At 40.3% G+C, this 19,336-nt stretch overlaps 1 protein-coding gene across 2 annotated transcripts in view; it reads left to right on the forward strand.

The window, feature by feature from the left end:
• The window catches only part of CSGALNACT1 (chondroitin sulfate N-acetylgalactosaminyltransferase 1), a 512,632-nt gene that overhangs the window by 306,381 nt on the left and 186,915 nt on the right, over nt 1–19,336 (forward strand). For both annotated transcript variants that reach the window (XM_077476198.1, XM_077476199.1), the window contains one exon: nt 4,238–4,316. The gene's annotated coding sequence lies outside the window, so the exon portion shown is untranslated. The remainder of the gene's footprint in view (nt 1–4,237; nt 4,317–19,336) is intronic.

Here is a 19,336-nt window from a genome sequence, read left to right on the forward strand (position 1 = left end):
GGAGGCGGGACATCAGTGCTTGATGTTCTCATATACAATACCTGACACCATGGGAGATCCCCACTGTGTCATAGAACTGATTGCTAATAATAATCCCCGCTCTGCACTGTTGATGGTCGCTAACAAGCTGCACTGGTGGGACAGACATGCTGCATTTGTGGTTCCTGACATTTGCCACTGGTGGCCCTTGATATTCAGCTCTGGTGGCGGTCCCTGACATTCAGCTCTGGTGGTGGTTCCTGACATTCAGCTCTGGTTGTGGTCCCTGACATTGGGCTCTGGTGGTCCCTGACATTGGGCTCTGGTGGTCCCTGACATTTGGCTCTGGTGGTCCCTGACATTCGGCACTGGTACTGGTCCCTGACATTTGGCTCTGGTGGTCCCTGACATTTGGCTCTGGTGGTCCCTGACATTTGGCTCTGGTGGTCCCTGACAGTGGGCTCTGGTGGTCCCTGACATTGGGCTCTGATGGTCCCTGACATTCAACACTGGTGGACACTGACATTCAACACTGGTGGACACTGACATTCAGCACTGGTGGACACTGACACGTTGCACTGGTGGACACTGACATATTGCACTGGTTTGTATTTTTAAGGCTGTAACCTATCATACCATCTGTTATGTATGGCTTGCTGGCTGCAGAATGAGGGGTGTGATTTATGTTGAAGTGGGCAAGTTCACATTTACATGTACAAGCCTAGTGTATCTCCCACATTCACTCCGATCCCAAGGGTTCATGGGAAATATCGTCTGATTACAGTTAGAGAGAGAAGAGGATGTGGTGCAATCACTGATCTAAGAGATCCTCCCTGGCAGAAAAGATGATGCATTTTTTGAATCACAAAGCTGACTTTCTGAATATATATATATATATATATATATATATATATATATATATATATATTTGTGTGTGTGTGTCTGTATATATATAAAACCCCTTCGCGCTGACCGTATGCAAATTTGCGATCATGGCTTGAAGGGGTTATACCGGGGTTATGACCTCGGTATCGCTTTTTAGAGCGATCTTCTCGGCTGAGACCCGTACAAAGCCGAGTTCGACTCTGACCTGGTCTCCAGTGTAAGATCCCGGAAGTGACTTTGCTGCCATTGGCGCCGATTTAAAGAACATTACAGTATTTAGAATCGCCGTTTTTGGCAATCTGAATACTTTTAAGTGCAAAGGAGGGATTTGGGGTCTTTTAGACCCCTGATCCCGCCATACAGAGTACCTGTCACCATCTATTACTGTCACAAGGGGCGTTTCAACCCCTCACCACTCTATCCAAATCTAAAAAAAAAAAAATAGAAGTGATGGGGTAGCTGTCTCTTTCTGAGATGATGTCATATGACTTCATCCCACTCTCACCGCGCTTTTGTGCCTGCGGGGATGCGCAGGGTAGTGATCGGCGGCTTACTGTGTCCCCCGGGACACTACACATCCCAGATCTCAGTAAAGAGCCGATGAAGAGGCTCTTTACCCATGTGATCAGCTATGTCCAATCACAGCTAATCAATGTAAACAAGGAAATGCCAGTTATCAGCTTTCCTCTGCTCACACTGACAGCGTGTGGGGAGAGGAGAACTGATCAGGGCCTTTCCTCACAGGGAAGACCTGCACAGATCATCAGGGCACTGATGATCAGTGTAGCCCCAACAGTGCTCAGCTGTGAGGCTAATCAGTACCCATCAGTGATGCCAGTCAGTGCTGCTTTTCAGTGTTCATCTGTGCCGCCTACAAAAACTAAGAAACATAGAATCTAAGAAACATTTATTTTTCAAACTTTTCAGCCTTTTTTCATTTTGTTAGAAAAACATAAAAAAAAACAGTGGTGATTAAATAGCACTAAAAGAAAGCTCTATCTTCCTCAAAAAATAATAAAAATTCCATTTGGGTACAGCATTGCATTACTGTGCAATTGTCATTCAAAGTGTGACAGTGCTGAAAGCTGAAAATTGGCCTGGGCAGGAAGGGGGTGAAAGTGCCATGTATTGAAGTAGTTAAGGATATATTATTAAATAGAGAGCTGCATTGATCTGTTTCTTTTTTTTTTTTTTTGTCTGGTGCTGTAAAATCATGGTTGGGATTCTACTTCAGTATCATTTGAGTTATTCTCACAAATTATCTCTTGATTGCAAAGTCAATAGGTTTAGGGATATGTCCTGGTTTATGCAGTTCATTGTGTCACTGCAGTTGCTATACTCTATGATTACTGCTCATCAGTATTACTATGGCTACACCATCAACTTCACTTAGTTACTGTATCCGAGAAGGGAATTATATGATCTGTTGGCTTTAGCTATGCATTCTATACCAAAGATAGGACATTTTTGGATGTTCTTTTTCTACACGGACACGCAGTGGTCGGTTGGGTGGGTTTGGTGCACTTACCCCAGCAATTCTCCCGTGCTTCACAGGTGGTTTCCCTTGCTCGGCAGTGGCAATGGCTTTTCCTTCCCCTGATCTCCACAGGCATTGCGGGTGCTTCCGTTTCATCCGTCCTCCTTGGTGGTCAATTGGTACTCTTCTCATTCTGGCCAATTGTAAAACCTGCTTCTGATTGGCCGGATTCAGGATCAGTGTTTCAATAGCGAATATTCATTTGCTGTTGTAACACCTGTGTTGGCTCCTGGCGCAATGCTGTGCGCCATGAGCACACCCTATTTTGAAGTCCATTAGAGACTCTGGCTCTAATCAGATGCTTTAAAAAAACACCCCATGACTGTAATTCACACGCCCGGCATCCTGAAAGGGGTCAGAGGCATGAATAGGGGGTGGCAGTATCCTATCATAAATAGCGGCCGTGGATAGAGCATTAGGGTGGCGGCCGTGGATAGAGGGGGCGTCCCACTTTGGCACCATTAATGGATGGGCCACCACTGCCTTACCGCCCTTGCATAGATAATTAGGTGCAGCTCAGAAAAAAAGCCCAAGGGCACTGCTAGAACCTGGCACTCAATGCAAGAGAGGCCTTCTATTAACTGCTCAAGGTCTCCCTTGCAATGATTGTTGTAATCCTCTAGAATATTGCAAATGTACCTCAGCTTTTCCTGCAGTTTGGTTCTGATTTTTTTGGTATCTTGTGCATTCATTCTCATACTTCCAGTGGTTTCTATATTTATCTCTGCCGTGCACTGAGCAGGGCCATAACACATATGGATCAGTACTAAATGTGGGCAGAAAAACAGAGAAAAGAGATTGAATACACCAAAGAGAAATGAGAAGGTAGAAGAAATTATATAGGCCGTATAAGAATCACCCAGTTTTCATTATTTTATGGTACAAGCTGCACAACATTTCAGTCTGAGTGTCCAGGAGACCCCGTTGGGGATTTTAGGACTAGGGCAATGCCCGTGTGTATCTATACATTTCTGCTTATCTAATGTAGCTGACAAAGTCACAGTACCAACACAAAACCTACAGCATAAAACGTCATTAACGGAAAGCAGATCTCAGTGCATACAAATTTTACATTACAGTGTAGAACAGCTTTCATCTTAAATGATTTTGACATTACATTTTTTTTATTTTATTTTTTACATTTTATAACGTACAGAAGAACTGAAGAACAACTTTTTGTATATATAACTCACTGGTCTTGGTACTAGCAAAGGTGGGCTTTTTTGTGTCAAAGCAATGGTTTATGTCAAACTGGTCCTATAAATGTGATATCATATCCAAGACTGTCCAGATAGTAAAATGCCATGTCCACCAAGCTCCTCATATTGCCTGGACACCATGAAAAAAGTACATATTTGTGCATATGAGATTCTTTTGGCTCTACATGAGATTTTAATACATGTTTTAAAAGCAATGAGTATGGTGTATAACTATTCAGACCAGGGTTAGGCAACCTTGTCACTTCAGCTGTTGTGAAACTACAAGTTCCACAAGGCATTGCAAGACTCTGGCACAATTCCAAGAGGCAGTGGCATGCTGGGATTTGTAGTTTCATCACAACCGGAGTGCTAAGGTTTCCTACCACTGATTTTGACTGTTATGTGTCAACCATTAGACTATCATTATAACTGGGATCTGCCTCTGTGTATCCATGAGCGACTGTGTACTGAAGCACTAGATTGTATGAGAATCATATCTGGGGTTAGTTATTTTGCCTTCTATAGAAACTGGGGAACATTGTTTTTTTCTGTTATGACAAAACATTTCCCAGCTATTTGCACAGGTTGCATTTATTTACGGTGTTAAACTTACTCTCATTTTATATTTTTCTTGCAGATTTTTTTCCGTGACTATTCTCAATCTCAACACCAGTTTATTGTACAGGTCTGAAGACTTGGAAATACCATAACACAAGGTTGGATTTTTCTTTCTAAATAAACAGCACGATACCTATTCCAAGCTGCTGCATTTATGGTTAAATATTTATATTGTTCTGAGACTTCTAGTGTTGTTCAATACATGAATGTAGTGCTGAATTCTCCCAGGATGACACTATGGTCTACAGCATCTTTCACTTAATAAAATAACTAGGTACCATGTAGCATAGCAGGAACATTTAACAGTATAGTGCTAGTTTCGGAATCACTCCAGTATAAACAGCCAGATTTTATTTTATTTTTTTAACTGAGAATCTGTTGAAATAAGCACATAGGTAGTTGCATCACGAGAGCAGTTAATGTGCACATTTAGTCTATGACAGCCTTACAAACTATGAATGCCAATTTTATTTAAGGGTACGTATACAGTTGTAGTCGGAGGCCAAAAAAATGCTGTGTTTTTATTCCCCCCCCCCCACACCACCTCCCTGAAACTTCATAGGCAGCATGATGGTTATGTACACATTGCAGGCATGATGCTTTGCTGACAAAGCAAAAATTTTTACCCCCTGTGAATAGTACCGCACCGTAACCACCCTGCACAATGGTATGGGCTTTACTGGGTTAAAACAGACACCGACAAGGCAACACATTATTTCCTCATTACTTGTTAAAAAGGAACTGCAGCCTTTTCCTTTCACTACTACATTTTTTCCCCTGGCTACCTTTTACTGTCTTCTGCACAGTAAGCATACTACCTAGCCAGTGGGTCCAGCATTGAGCTGCTGGGATCCTCCTCACCACAGCCACTGCAGGTGTCCGGCGCCGCCATGCTGTCTGTGATAGCTTCCGGCTCTTCCGGGTGCAGGTGCCACTAGGCCACCCCTCTCCTCTTTGCTGAAGGGGATTGGACGTCATGAATCTCAGAAGGCACCAGGTGCACTGCGTCATTCGCCTAGGCAAATTGCCGGAAACAAGGGGGTGGGTCAAGACTTTGATGCAAAAAAATAAAACCTGTACAGAAACAAATAAATAAAAACCCCAAATATCGGCAGTGTAGAAGGGGAGCAGAATGGAGAGGAGGAGAGTGCTGCAGGAAGGTGAAGGTCTGCTTAAAACACCACTGAAAAACAATGCACCACTGATCTAAACCAAATTAGATGAAGATAGTGGACTCTACACGGTGTTTATAGGTTTCCTGCAGTCTGCTACAATAAATCAGAATTGATGGCCCATGTGTGTATGACTTTTATAATTTCAAAAGGGCTCAAGGACAGAGACAAAATGGATAATATCAAAGATGTGTAATAGTAATAAATGCATCCCTGGTGGTTAAATTCTCTCCATAAACCTTATAAGAAGGTGTCAGCTTTGTTATTGGTTAACTGTATAAAAGCTATATGGTATAATTAACTAGATTTTCGCTTTCATAACAATGGCTAAATCCAAAAGCAGTTTTCTAGCAGAGGCGACATTAAAATAAATCTTTCACACAGCAATTCAAGTTGTGTATCTGATAAAGAATGTAAAAAAAAGGTTACCTTCGGTGAAAACCATCAGTAGATCCGTTTTTTTTTTTCATTTTATTTTAAAATTTCCCTTGCACACTATTGGGAATTGAAAGTGAACATAGATTCACCTTAATCACTAATCTCTTGTGCTCATTCACACCATATTGGTGTGTTTAAGCACAGATGTTTTTACATGTCCCTGCGTGTGTTCCTGTGCAGGGCATCTTTGGCAGTCCATTCATTTCAGTGGGCTGCCCAGTGTGTGTTGGTACACTCAAATGTATGAATTTCAAAATCGTGCCGTACCACACCAAACCGCATGGTACTGTGCTAGCGTGTGTTTGGCATGGGGGTGCCATTAAGCACTAATAGAATCCTGTTTGTCTGCAGAGGGCAACACATTCCAGGTGGTGTGGGATACAAGCACATCGCATATGCTGTGAATCAGCCATTAGATTCAAGATACAAATAGTACTTTGTTTCGGTCTTCTTTGCCAGTCATAATACTTTATATTTATCCATGCCTCTGCACTCAAATAGCATTTGATAGAAAACAAAGGTAAAACTTTGCTAATGTCATTTCTTGAAGAGAATTAGAAAATGTACAAGGAGATAGACTACATTTAGTCAAAGGCCACACCAAATATGAGTATTTGTCTATTAGAATCCTAATAATTTAGAAATGATGGGAGACATATACAGTATCTCACAAAAGTGAGTACACCCCTCACATTTTTGTGAATATTTTATTATCTTTTCATGTGACAACACTGAAGAAATTACACTGTGCAACAATGTAATATAGTGAGTGTACAGTGTATAACAGTGTAATATTGCTGTCCCCTCAAAATAACACACAGCCATTAACGTCTAAACCACTGGCAACAAAAGTGAGTACACCCCTAAGTGAAAATGTCCAAATTGGGCCCAAAGTGTCAATATTTTGTGTGACCACCATTATTTTCCAGCACTGTCTTAGCCCTCTTGGGCATGGAGTTCACCAGAGCTTCACAGGTTGCCACTGGAGTCCTCTTCCACTCCTCCATGATGACATCACAATGCTTAATAGGGTTTAGGTCTGGAGACATCCTTGGCCAGTCCATCACCTTTACCCTCAGCTTCTTTAGCAAGGCAGTGGTCATCTTGGAGGTGTGTTTGGGGTCGTTATCATGTTGGAATACTGCACTGTGGCCCAGTCTCTGAAGAGAGGGGATCATGCTTTGCTTCAGTATGTCACAATTTATATTGGCAATCACCGTTCCCTCAATGAACTGTAGCTCCCCAGTGCCTGCAGCACTCATACAGCCCTAGACCATGACACTCCCACCACCATGCTTGATTGTAGGCAAGACTCACTTGTCTTTGTACTTCTCACCTGGTTGCCACCACACATGCTTGACACCATCTGAACCAAATAAGTTTATCTTGGTCTCATCAGACCACAGGACATGGTTCCCATAATCCATGTCCTTAGTCTGCTTGTCTTTAGCAAACTGTTTGTGGGCTTTCTTTTGCATCATCTTTACAAGAGGCTTCCTTCGAGGGACAACAGCCATGCAGACCAGTTTGATAGTGTGTGGCGTATGGTCTGAGCACTGACAGGCTGACCCCCCACCCCTTCAGCCTCTGCAGCAATGCTGGCAGCACTCGTCTATTTCCCAAAGATAACCTTTGGATATGACGCTGAGCACATGCACTCAACTTCTTTGGTCAACCATGGCTAGGGCCTTTTCTGAATGTAACCTGTCCTGTTAAACCGCTGTATGGTCTTTGCCACCATACTGTAGCTCAGTTTCAGGGTCTTGGCAATCTTCTTAGGTCATCTTTATATAAGCAATTCTTTTTTTCAGATTTTAGAGAGTTTCAGAGAGTTCTTTGCCAAGAGGTACCATGCTGCACTTCCAGCAACCAGTATGAGAGAGTGAAAGCGAAAAAAAAACAAATTTAACACGCCTGCTCCCTGTTCACACCTGAGACCTTGTAACACTAACGAGTTACATGACACCGGGGGAGGGAAAATGGTTAATTGGGCCCAATTTGGACATTTTCATTTAGGGGTGTACTCACTTTTGTTGCTAGCAGTTTAGACATTAATGGCTGTGTGTTGAGTTAACTTGAGGAGACAACAAATTTACACTGTTATACAAGCTGTGCACGCACTACTTTCCAATGTAGCAAAGTGTCATTCCTTCATGAAAAGATATAATAAAATTCTTACGAAAATGTGAGGTATGCACTCCCTTTTGTTATATACTGTATATAAATTGATAATAAAGATGACATAAATTAATAGAAAAACAGTGTCTCCTTCAGTAGAAGGTCAGGTCTCTGCTGCAGAATGACACAAGATGTTAAATCCAAGATCTCTGATTCTTGAAAGAGATATGACAGGTTGTATATTGTATGAGAAAAGACCTATTAACTAGATTCAATATTTTCTGCAGTCCTGCGATTGCTACAGCTATACAGAACCTTTTGTTATACATCTATCAGCCACCAATATTCACATTTAGTAATTAAACCTTACTTAGTAATAAATGCAGATAACCTAGATAAAAGTATAAGAACAATAACCTAAAATTTGAGAATGAGGTTTGAGTTCACTGTGATGCAGGGTTTTGCGGCAAACTTTACCTGTTTGCAGTTTGCCGAACTGGCAAATGAAATGGCCAAATTTGTCTCTTTTGCCCATTATTGGTCATTGACGGCACCTGGGATCCCCACCCCTTTCTTTACATTCAGCTGTCCGGCTGGGAAATGACACTTGCAGCAAAAGTATGTTGGTGCATTATGTCTGTGGTTGACATGTTTTGTTTTGGCAGGTAAGCAGATTTTTCACCATGGGACATTTTTTTTTCTTTTTCTTAAAGGATCTTATTAACCCCTTCCTGCCCGGCTTTAGTAAAATGACACCTACAGCACAGGCTTACTTTGCCGTGAGGGCATCTATTGACATCCTCCTGTGATTGTGCTGCCCATGCACCCCCTGCTGCGCACGGGTGTCACGCTCCATGATTGCGTGAGTCCTTTTTACTCAGTCGAGTCATTCTGATCACAGATCGAGGTAAAGGGCCAATTACAGCGGCCCTTTACCATGTGATCATCTGTGTCCAATAATAGCTGATCATAGGTGCAAACACAAACCAGGTTATTGGCTTTCCTAACGCTGTCAGCGCGAGGAGAGAAGAAGAGAGAAAATTACAGGCTTGTGTTAAAGGGACATTGCCACTGATAACCAGGCACTGTTTATCAGTGTCCCCAATTATCAGTGCAGTCCCAACAGTGTCTGCCAGTGCTGCTAATCAGTGCCCACCAGTGCTGCCAATCAGTGTTCATCAGTGCTGCCCATCAGTGCCTCCTCATCAGTGTCACCTATCAGTGCCACCTGCCAGTGCCTATTAGTGGCCATCAGTGCGACCTGTTAGTACCACCTATCAGTGCTACCTATCAGTGCCCTTCAGTGCCGCCTATCAGAGATCATCAGTGCCACCTATCAATGCTCATCAGTGCCACCTGTCAATGCTGCCTATCTGTGCAGCCTCATCCGTGCCTCCTCATCAGTGCCCACCAGTGCTGCCTCATCAGTGCCCATCAGTGCCACCTATCAGTGCCCAGCAGTGCTGCCTCATCAATGCCATCTATTAGTGCCCATCAGTACCGCTTCATCAGTGCTCATCAGTGCAGCCTTATAATGGCACATCTGTGAAAGAGAAAAATTACTTGTTTGCAAAATTTTATAACAAACTATGAAAATATTTTTATTTTTTCTAAATTTTCGGCCTTTTTTTCTTTTTCTTTTATTTTTTTTAACAAAAAATAAATAACCCAGTGGTGATAAAATACCAACAGAAACACCAAAGGAAGCTCTGTTTGTGTACAGTGTTAAAAAATTTAATTTGTAAAAAATTTAATTTGGGTACAGTGTTACATGACTGCGCAATTGTTATTCAAAGTGCGACAGCGCTGAAAGCTAAAAATTGGCCTGGGCAGGAAGGGGGTGAAAGTAACCTTTAGGCAAATGGTTAAATGTGTTGTGTGTTTATAATACTTTATATATTTTTTATTTGCTTTCAGGGTTCTTCAGCAACCCCCTTGTAAATAAAAAAATACCAGGTGCGTTTAATTCCTATGACAGACTGAAAAATTGTGGCATTGTCTAATTACATTTTAGCAGACATTGCCAAGGAACAGATGTTATTGCCCTTCACAGCTAAAACAGTTATTTATGAAAAATAACACATAAAGCTAATACTGCTCCTTCATGACTAAGCTCCTATTAGATGCAAACGCGGCATGTAAACGCGGCTAAAAGGATGTTATTAGACGTCGGTTTCTAGCTGTCAAGTTGAATCGTTCAGGAGAGGTTAAACAACATCCCATGTACATGAAGTCTTAAAGCATGTCTGTCAGAGAATAAAACACTCAAAATTGATCACTTCTATATGTTGACATGTTATGCAAATTTTATATGTATAGACAATATCTAAATATTCATAATGAAAAATACTAAAAAGTCAAAGATGGATCTAAAAAGTGTTGCAGGAAAACATATAGCAAGCAATTTGTAGTGGAGAGTTTTCTTATTTTCACCCCACTGTTTTCTTGCCATAAATGAATATGAGAAAAAATTCAAATGAATAGCAGCCAGTCGGAAACTTTTGCAACAGCATATTATTTACATGGCCCCATTACAGCTCCAGCTGGACAATTGTGGGGCCTACCTTGAATGTGACATTATGGGTACTGGGCTTTACTTTGTGGCCCTTTTCTAGACCCGTGTACTGTGTTACCTGCAAGCCGTTTTCCAGATCCAGACTTTTGGTACAGCCTTTAGTGTGATCCAGTCTCTGAAGATTTATTTTATGAGTAGGCCACATGAGACAATCGCCAGGAGCTACTTTGTTGCACATTGCACGTGCATGCTTTGTGCTCCCGTTCCTGCCATTCAGCATAAAATAGCACCTTCCTGCCAATGCTTGTTATTTTAAGAAAAACACAGTTTTACCTTGGTTAGTCCTTGCTTCCACGTATAGTGACCTGGTCACTTTTAGCCATTTGAATCTCAGCTGCTTCCAGCAGTTGGTCTGTGAATGTTCAAGGTTTTACCTTGTATTAAAGGTAAATTGTCCCCTCTTGTCCCCAGTTTCGGGGGGCAGCTTACAGTGTTCTTTCTTTAAACGCCTGACAAAAACAGGCTGGAATGTTGTATCCTGCTTAAGTTCCTGTTCTACTCTGAGTCTTCCTTTCTTCCTTCGAGAGATCGGTTCTAACCAGAGAGGATTTCTCTACAGTTAGCAGACTTTTATGGGCCAAATTTCAACTTTAATTACTGGCTCTAATTGCAGGATCATAAGCTTACCTCAACCCCTTCCCCTACAGAATCCTTATCTGACCTGCCTGCAACCTTAGCAGCCTCTGAGCATTTGACTGCAAAGGCTCTATTTAATGAAGAACTCCCAGGCATATCTGCACTTATTGATGTGATGCGTGTTAACCTAAAGGTGGAGGAGCTGCTTATAGCATCCATCGGTGCTGCTACCACTCTAGGATTACTAAGAGGCCCTAAAAAAAACTTTTACCATGCACATGTAGTTTCCAGATGTCTGATTCCCTGACTACGAAACTCCTGAAAAACTGTTTACCTCCCAAAACTTTTTAAATCCAATTCCTATTTAAGGACGCCTTTATTAAGAAGTGGGCTGTTCCCATAGTTAAACTGGTAGCGTCCTTTCTTAATAAAGCACTGATGATTTCTCTACAGGATTACATAGATAAGTGTTTGGAGACTCTCTCCAAAGACTTTTTTTCTCTAGCAGGCCTTCCATTGCAACCTGCCATGGTCATGATGTTAGGGTGTCAAACATTAAAGGGATGAACTAAACTCATGGCAAGGGATCCAGATTTATTCCACACTAGTCCTCTATTTGTGGCACAATTAGAGTTCATGTTGACAATCCTGTATCACTGTGTAGACAGGTTAGTGGGTGTTGGGTTACTTCCCAAATCAGTCCCTCATCAGTTAACAAACTCATGTACACAGGGCAGACACAGAAACTTGCAGGTTCAAAGAGAAGAGCCATAATCAGAATCAGCAAATTCAGTAGCAGCCAGGCAGCAGGAGTACCAGGACGGAAGCAGAAGGTCAAATTCAGGGCCAGTCAATAACAGGCAAGTGGCAGAGGTACACGAACTGCAGACAGGAGGTGTAGTTAGTATATCAGTCAAAGTCAAAAAGTCAAAAACAAAGTCAAAGTCAAAAATAGGAGATCAGTGTACACCAGTTTTAGGAGGCAAGCGAGGTCAAGAAATGGATAACAAAATGCAGGATGGTCACAAGTCATAGGAGTTGATGACCATGACCACTTACCTCTTCTCCTCAGTGTGCTGTGTTTTAAATGTATTCACACTAACTTGTATTAGCGTGAACACGTGCATGTGTGGGTGCACGTGTTGCTATATCCTTGTGTATTGGGCAATAATCTGTATTATGCTTGCACGCAGATCTTCGGCCGGAACTAGGGTTCCACTGCCAACCCCCTCCCCACTTCCTGTTTTCTAACCTTTTGGTATCACAGCACATTAGCAGATCTCTATGTAAGCCCTTGCATATCAGTGGTTTGATAATCTTGAGTAATATTCAGAATGTACTTGTACATGTTTGTGGTCTCTAACAGTCTTTTCTAACATGTCCCTTGTAATGTGGTGGTCTCTTAAGTTCTTTTGTAAAATATTAGTAGCCTCATGTAAAATGTTGTTGGTCTTTAGTAGGCTTTTATCATGTTTGCTCTATTGACAGTCTCTTGTCATATTTTGATTCTCTGGAAACTTATTTGTTTATAGAATGTGCCTATTATGAACCCATTAAAAATGATTAAGCCGCCTTCACTATTTTGCCACATCATGGTAAACACCCCTTGTGTTCCTATCTACATTTTCCCCAAGATAGAGGTTTCTGTTGCAGGGGCTGAACTCCGGTTGCACTCCAGCATTCTAACTTTGAATACTAGAAGACAATAATGGAAAAAAATTATTCGTATTTTACCTTTGAAACTAGCCGTATTACCAGACTAGCATGAAATGCAGAAGTTCTTGTTTTTTTTTCATTATAAACATGAACAGTTTTTTCCTCTCCGTTATCCCCTTCTTCTGCTACTGTAGCAGCAAATTAATTGAGCAATTTGCCTTTTATTGTTTGTAATACAGCATGTGGGCTAAAATATGTAGATAATGATAAGATCTACAGTATTATCTGAAAATCCTAAAACTTTTCTTTTTGCCTCTTCTGTTGTGGCACCATCCTTTATAGCATCTGTTAGAGCTGGATTTACATATCCGGAGTCTATAGGCACAGGCAAACTGTACTTTAATGATCATGAACTATATAAAAAAGGCATGTCAGTTAAAGTGTGCAAACTATACATTCCTACAATTACGGTGAGCAGTGCATACCACAAAAGAAAAAAAAATGCTGAAAAAACTATGCAAAAAAGAGCAATTATTTTTTTATCACCCACATTATACAGTTTCTTCTTCATAACAACCTGACACCCCAATAAAGCAAAAAGTAGCAATAATATAAACAAAAAGTGATTCAGCACAATATATTGCATCATAAGACAGAGATACAAAAAAAATATGATGAATAAGACATGTACAAACCTTCTCGCTTGAGCAAGCATACTTTTTTTGCTTTTTTTTACTTTTACCTGTAGTAATACCTATGCAATGCATCTGATATTCCTTTATTAGTAAACCAGGCCTTGGTCTATAAACTTACCACAATGCAAAATTGGTCTGCAGGCAGGGCCTCAGTGTTACCACATACAATATAGGAACATTAATCCTGGATCGTACATATTGGAGGCTGGAATATAATTGAAGCTGGTTGCAACTTACAGAGAGGCTCTGGGGGACCAGTTGCAGAGCCTAAGGGACCCTGTTGGAGTGAGGCATAAGGTAAGTATTTTCTCAAAGTGTGTGTTACCCCAGCATTTCATAATTCAGATATGTCCCTGCTGCACCATTTACTTATGTAAAAATGTATACTGCTCTCTTTGTTTTGCTTCCTTTGAGTACAATCCCTGGTGTTTCTGTCAGTCCCTCTGCTTTCCTATTAAAAACTGACCATACTAAACAGAAGAACAAAGCGTGGTCCATTCCCTAGCTATGCTGGAAACTCAGCCTGCTTTCTTCCAATGATCAGACATTCCCTCTGCATAGCCATTCACTGGGAAGCTCAATGCGCTGCTGCTGCTTCTCCTTCCCCAGCTCTTATGCAGCTGAGAACAGAGGGAATGTGATCACTTATAAAAAAGAGAAAAAGTGAGTGTGGTCTAACAGTGCTTCATGATTTCAGGCAAGAAATCTTCAACCTTATCTCCAATGTTACTGATTCTCCAGTAAAATTGGTGCATTTCCTCATGTTTAATTGTACCCTTGTTTTTTTTTTCTTTTCAACCTTTTTGCTACCTTGAAATTAATACAAGGCAAATATGAAGCATTGTCTTAAAGTATGTTCAGTTTTTTTTTTGTTTTTTTTTGATTGTATGCGATACACTTGTATTATTTTTGACTATTTTGTTACACCTGCTTCTATATTATATATTTTTCATGAACATCGATTGCTTGATTGTTTGTTTTCTTCTAAAAATCTTAATAAAAATTTCTTGAATGGAAAAAAAAGGGGGGGGGGGGTGTATTTATAATTTTTTTTTTATATCTATACATAAATGATTTGCTTTTCATTTTAATTTCAAACGGAATGTAATGTTTTACACGGTAATCATTTACAATCACTTTAATCCTCCTTCCTCTAGGCATAATGAACAATTAAATATTGCAGGGCCCCACTGCAAGGGTGAATTTTTCTTTATTTTCCTGGAGCTGGGCTTTAAAAGAACGCTAAATACCTGTTTAAAAAATATTTAAAAAAACTATATATTATAATATATCATATCCAAATTCTTTTTTTTTTTATGCTGCCATGAACCAAACTCCTGTTAGAGGGTGGCTATGTTCATTATCCACAGTCCCACCAACCAAAGTGGTGCATTCATGGTTTATGGCAGCGCACTGCAATGCTTTTCCATCTGCAAGCTGTGTTGGGGTGGCATTCAGGATGAATAGCATTGCACCAACACATGCAATATGCGCTGATGCACTTTGTGGTAAATCATGGTAGTAAAATGCAAGTTACCACAATGCCATAGTGTGAATGGCCCCTGAGGTTTTTAAGGAAATCTGTTAGAGACTTGGTAAAAGCTTGTAAATGCTTGTTATACACATTGTTCTTCAGGCTACCTTTCACTGCCTAAAGTTTGTGTGAACTAGATGTTAGGCTGATTTTAAATTTTAGATATGCTGAAAAAACGTTTACAGACAATACCTAGCATTCTTTAAAAAATAGACTATACCATACCAAATGAAAGTAGATGTAAACCAGATTCATGAAATTTGACCTAAGCACATATATCTGTGGTGTTTTCTTATCTCTCTCCAAAGCATTAAGTCCCGTGTGTTTCTGCTGTTTCATTGCTCTGTTATCGGGAAGATAGCTTTGACAAGTTCTCTGTCAATCAAGATTAAATCAGCCTTTAATTTGTGTGCGTGAGGTTGCTACAAATAGAATAGCAGAGAACTTGACTTGTCACAGCACAGCTCTGCAAGTCTCTGCCTATGTGGAGTGGGGGTGGGTGCCTTTCCTCCAATCAGCTGTCTTTGCTGTATGCCAAGAATCCACTCCCAAGGCTGAACGGGAAGACAAAATCATTAACATGACGTGCTAAAGAATATATAAAGCTAAAGACAGCAGATATACATGTAAAACTTATGCAGGGAGATTTGTTTCATCTCTGTGTATCATCTGAGGCTGTTCAATTCACTGGGTATAAGTGAGGGTTTACATCCACTTTAAGTTTTAAATTATAAGTAAAGTCAAAAAATGTTTTCTTAGATTTGCTTATTAGAGCAGAGAGGAATAGAATACCTGTGTGGTTTTTATTGCTTTTTGTGTTGAGGTTCACATTCTCAAGAGCCAAGAGTGAAAGTGACAGAAAATCACAAATTTTGGGTTGTCACCAGAACAGGGATAGAGGGAAAATCTATCTAATGGGGACACTAGTTCTGGTGCCCCTGGTGACAACACAAGATTTCCTTATGTTGGAGAGATTTCCTTTTACTTCTTTTTTTGGTCATGGGAGAGGAAGTATAGGAGAAATTTCACCAATAGGACATAGATGGGAACACAGAACCTGACAGGGGTTAAACCAGTGGCAGCAGTAAGTCGGTCAACCAGCCCCACACTTACCCCATCTAGGTCGCGGCAGGCAGTGCTCCTACAAGCGGCATGTGGCGGCTTCTGCCATGCGTCTCCTCCCTGCTCCTCCTAGGCGTTCAATAGGATCGCTTATCCTTTCAGCGATTTGCCGGGAGGAGGATCAATGTGACAATAGTCAATATTCACCCTTTATTGAAGCCTATTAGATAGCCTGGCTATAATCATGTGCTTCAAAAAAGAAAACCCCATTGGAATACGTGTCCGGTGCCCTTCATGTAGGGGGCTGGACGCATGAATGGGGGAGGGGGCGGTGCCCCTAATGGACAGGCAGCCACTGGGTAAAACCCTCTCTTACTCTATCCAAAATTAAAACAAAAAAAAAGATTTGCCTTTAGTTATACTTTAATTTTAAGTTTTCTTTTTTCAAACTAGTTTTTAATTGCAATACAGTTTTCACATTACTAAAGTGTTGATATGAATGTGCCCTAAGAGGGGACTACATTTTTCCAAACATGACTAAATGCAAACTTGCATTTTTTGAAATTTTCCTATAATGTTGACACTGTGTTCCTACTCTTTGCACGACATTTACAAATGCTATAATTTAAATCTATCTATTCATTTCCACACCAAGGACTACACAATTAATTCATGTAAAGACAAGAGAGCTTAATTCAGTTTCAGGTGCGTTAACCCGTAACAGAGTTTGATTAGTGACTGTTAGCTGACTATGTAATTTTCCTTATGCCTGAACATGCCGATGCTTCGTCCCAATCATGAGAACATCTGAGCAATTAAAAGCTGCCTGTATTATTGTTGTTTTTGTAAAATTAACTATTAAAGTACTTATCTGAGCTCATAGTTCATTGGTTATTATTGTATGCCCTATACAGACATTTTTTTTCCTGGAAAAATTATCATTACATTTTTCAGTGTGTCATTAAAATGTATCTAAAGCCAATCAGTTTTTTTTCAGTTTTGAATAGAGTGTTGAGGGAGAGTTTAAAGCCCCTGCCAGGTTTTTGTTAATGGCTGTGTCCCTGCTATAGAGATCCCCTTTCCCTCTTTCTTCTGGTGACCATCCATCGGTAGGACCCGATCGCCTCCGCCGCTACCAACTGCTCCGGAGCAGTCGGTAGCGGCGGAGGCGATCGGGTCCTACCGATGGCTGGGTATGGAGACGAGTGAGGCTAAGATGGCCCCCACTCGTCTCTATACCATAGGAGGGCGAAGCGACGTCAAAACGTCACTTCCGCCCATACCTCTTAAAGGTATATTTTTTCAATGTCATTTTTTCAAATGACTTTTTTTTTTATTGCATTTAAGTTCAAATATGAGATCTGAGGACTTTTTGACCCCAGATTTCATATTTAAGAGGACCTGTCATGTTTTTTTCTACTACAAGGGATGTTTACATTCCTTGTAATAGGAATAAAAGTGATCCATTTTAATTTTTTTTTTAAAACAGTGTAAAAATAAATAAAATAAATTAAAATAAATAAGAAAAAATAAAAAAAAGGTTTTTAAAAACACCCCATCCCGACGAGCTCGCGCACAGAAGCGAGCGCATACGTGAGTAGCGCCCGCATATGAAAATGGTAGTCAAACCACACATGTGAGGTATTGCCGCGATCGGTAGAGTGAGAGCAATAATTCTAGCCCTAGACCTCCTCTGTAATGTAAAAATTGCAACCTGTAGAATTTTTTAAATGTCGCTTATGGAGATTTTTGAGGCTAAAAGTTTGACACCATTCCACGAGCGGGCGCAATTTTGAAGCATGACATGTTGGGTATCAATTTACTTGGCGTAACATTATCTTTCACAATATAAAAAAAAACTGTTGTCTTATTTTTTTTATTCAAAAATGTGAATTTTTTCCAAAAAAAGTGCACTTGTAAGACCGCTGCGCAAATACGGTGTGAAAAAAAGTATTGCAATGCCCGCCATTTTATTCTCTAGGGTGTTAGAAAAAAAACAATATAAAATGTTTGGGGGTTCTAAGTAATTTTAAAGCAAAAAAAAACTGTTTTAAACATGTAAACACCGAGTCTGAAAAAGAGGCCTGGTCCTTAAGTGGTTAAAGTGTCAAATTTTCCTGTTTTGAAAAATATGCCCATAGACACGTATATATGTACTCTGTATGGCGGTACACCTAAAGCCCTTAAATGAGACACAGCTGACAAACAAAACAACACAAAAAATATTGGCAAGTCTTTTAAAGTAAATGTCCAGCCATCACTTTTTTCCTTAGTTGATAGAGTGGTGAAGCGTTAGAACCCCTGCCAGATTTTTACTGCTATCCAGGGGTGACAACAATTTACCAGAAAGGAAGTGATGCTAACTCGCCAATAGCAATACAGACAGAAATAAAAATGCTTTTCTTTAATAAAGTAGGAGAAGGCTAAAAACCCTATCGGATATTTTTTTTTGTCTGCGTATCTATTGCAGATATTCATCACTTCAAGTCTGGTAAAATCGGCACGACAATAAGCAAGGGTAGATTTCACTAGAGTAGCCCTGGGTATCAGTAAAAACCTGACAGATGTTCTAACCCTTCCACACTATATCCAGGACTAGAATTATTTGTTTTGCTGGAAAAACACTTTAACTATTATCTACCTTATGCAAATGAAAAAAAAGTTCTACGATCTGACATCTCTGACACTATAAGGTCTGTTTACAGAGCTTAGTAGCTCATGCTGAAATTAACATACTATATGTAAATGAAAAAGTCACAGCAAACAAAATGTTTGTAAAACACCTACTAATGCCACCTGAAGATTTTTCAGAGCAGGTTGCTCATCTCTGTCACTATTTGTATTGGATTGCTAGATTAAGTTTTATACTTAGTGCATTGTTTTATGCCACCATTTACCACTCTTCAGGAACTGTTATTTCAAAAAGTTAGGGTTTCACATTGACCTTCAATTTAACTTTGGCTGCCCTGTGCTCCAAAACAATTTGTTTATGCAGTATTCATTTATATAATAACTGAATATTCTCATTTGCATGAATGTCTCATTGCTTAGTTTCTTTGGCATAGTGAACAGAACTTAAAGTGAAACTTCTTTCCTTTCCTCCTAATACACCACCAGCGCCATTGCAATCTCTGTAGTGAAACAAAATTACCTATATTATATAAAAAAATAAACGATTTAGTATTTGTTTGCCACTATGATGCTGGTCCCCACTGCCCATCTTCTGCTTCTCAAGCAAAAAAAATTAAGTAGCCAGCTTAGTCTTTCTTGTTTTCTGTGCCAGCCAGCCAAT

Source organism: Lithobates pipiens, unplaced genomic scaffold (assembly GCF_037356315.1).
Source record: "Lithobates pipiens isolate NorthernLeopardFrog02 unplaced genomic scaffold, aLitPip1_a1.2 Scaffold_13, whole genome shotgun sequence".
Taxonomy (NCBI): Eukaryota; Metazoa; Chordata; class Amphibia; order Anura; family Ranidae; genus Lithobates; species Lithobates pipiens.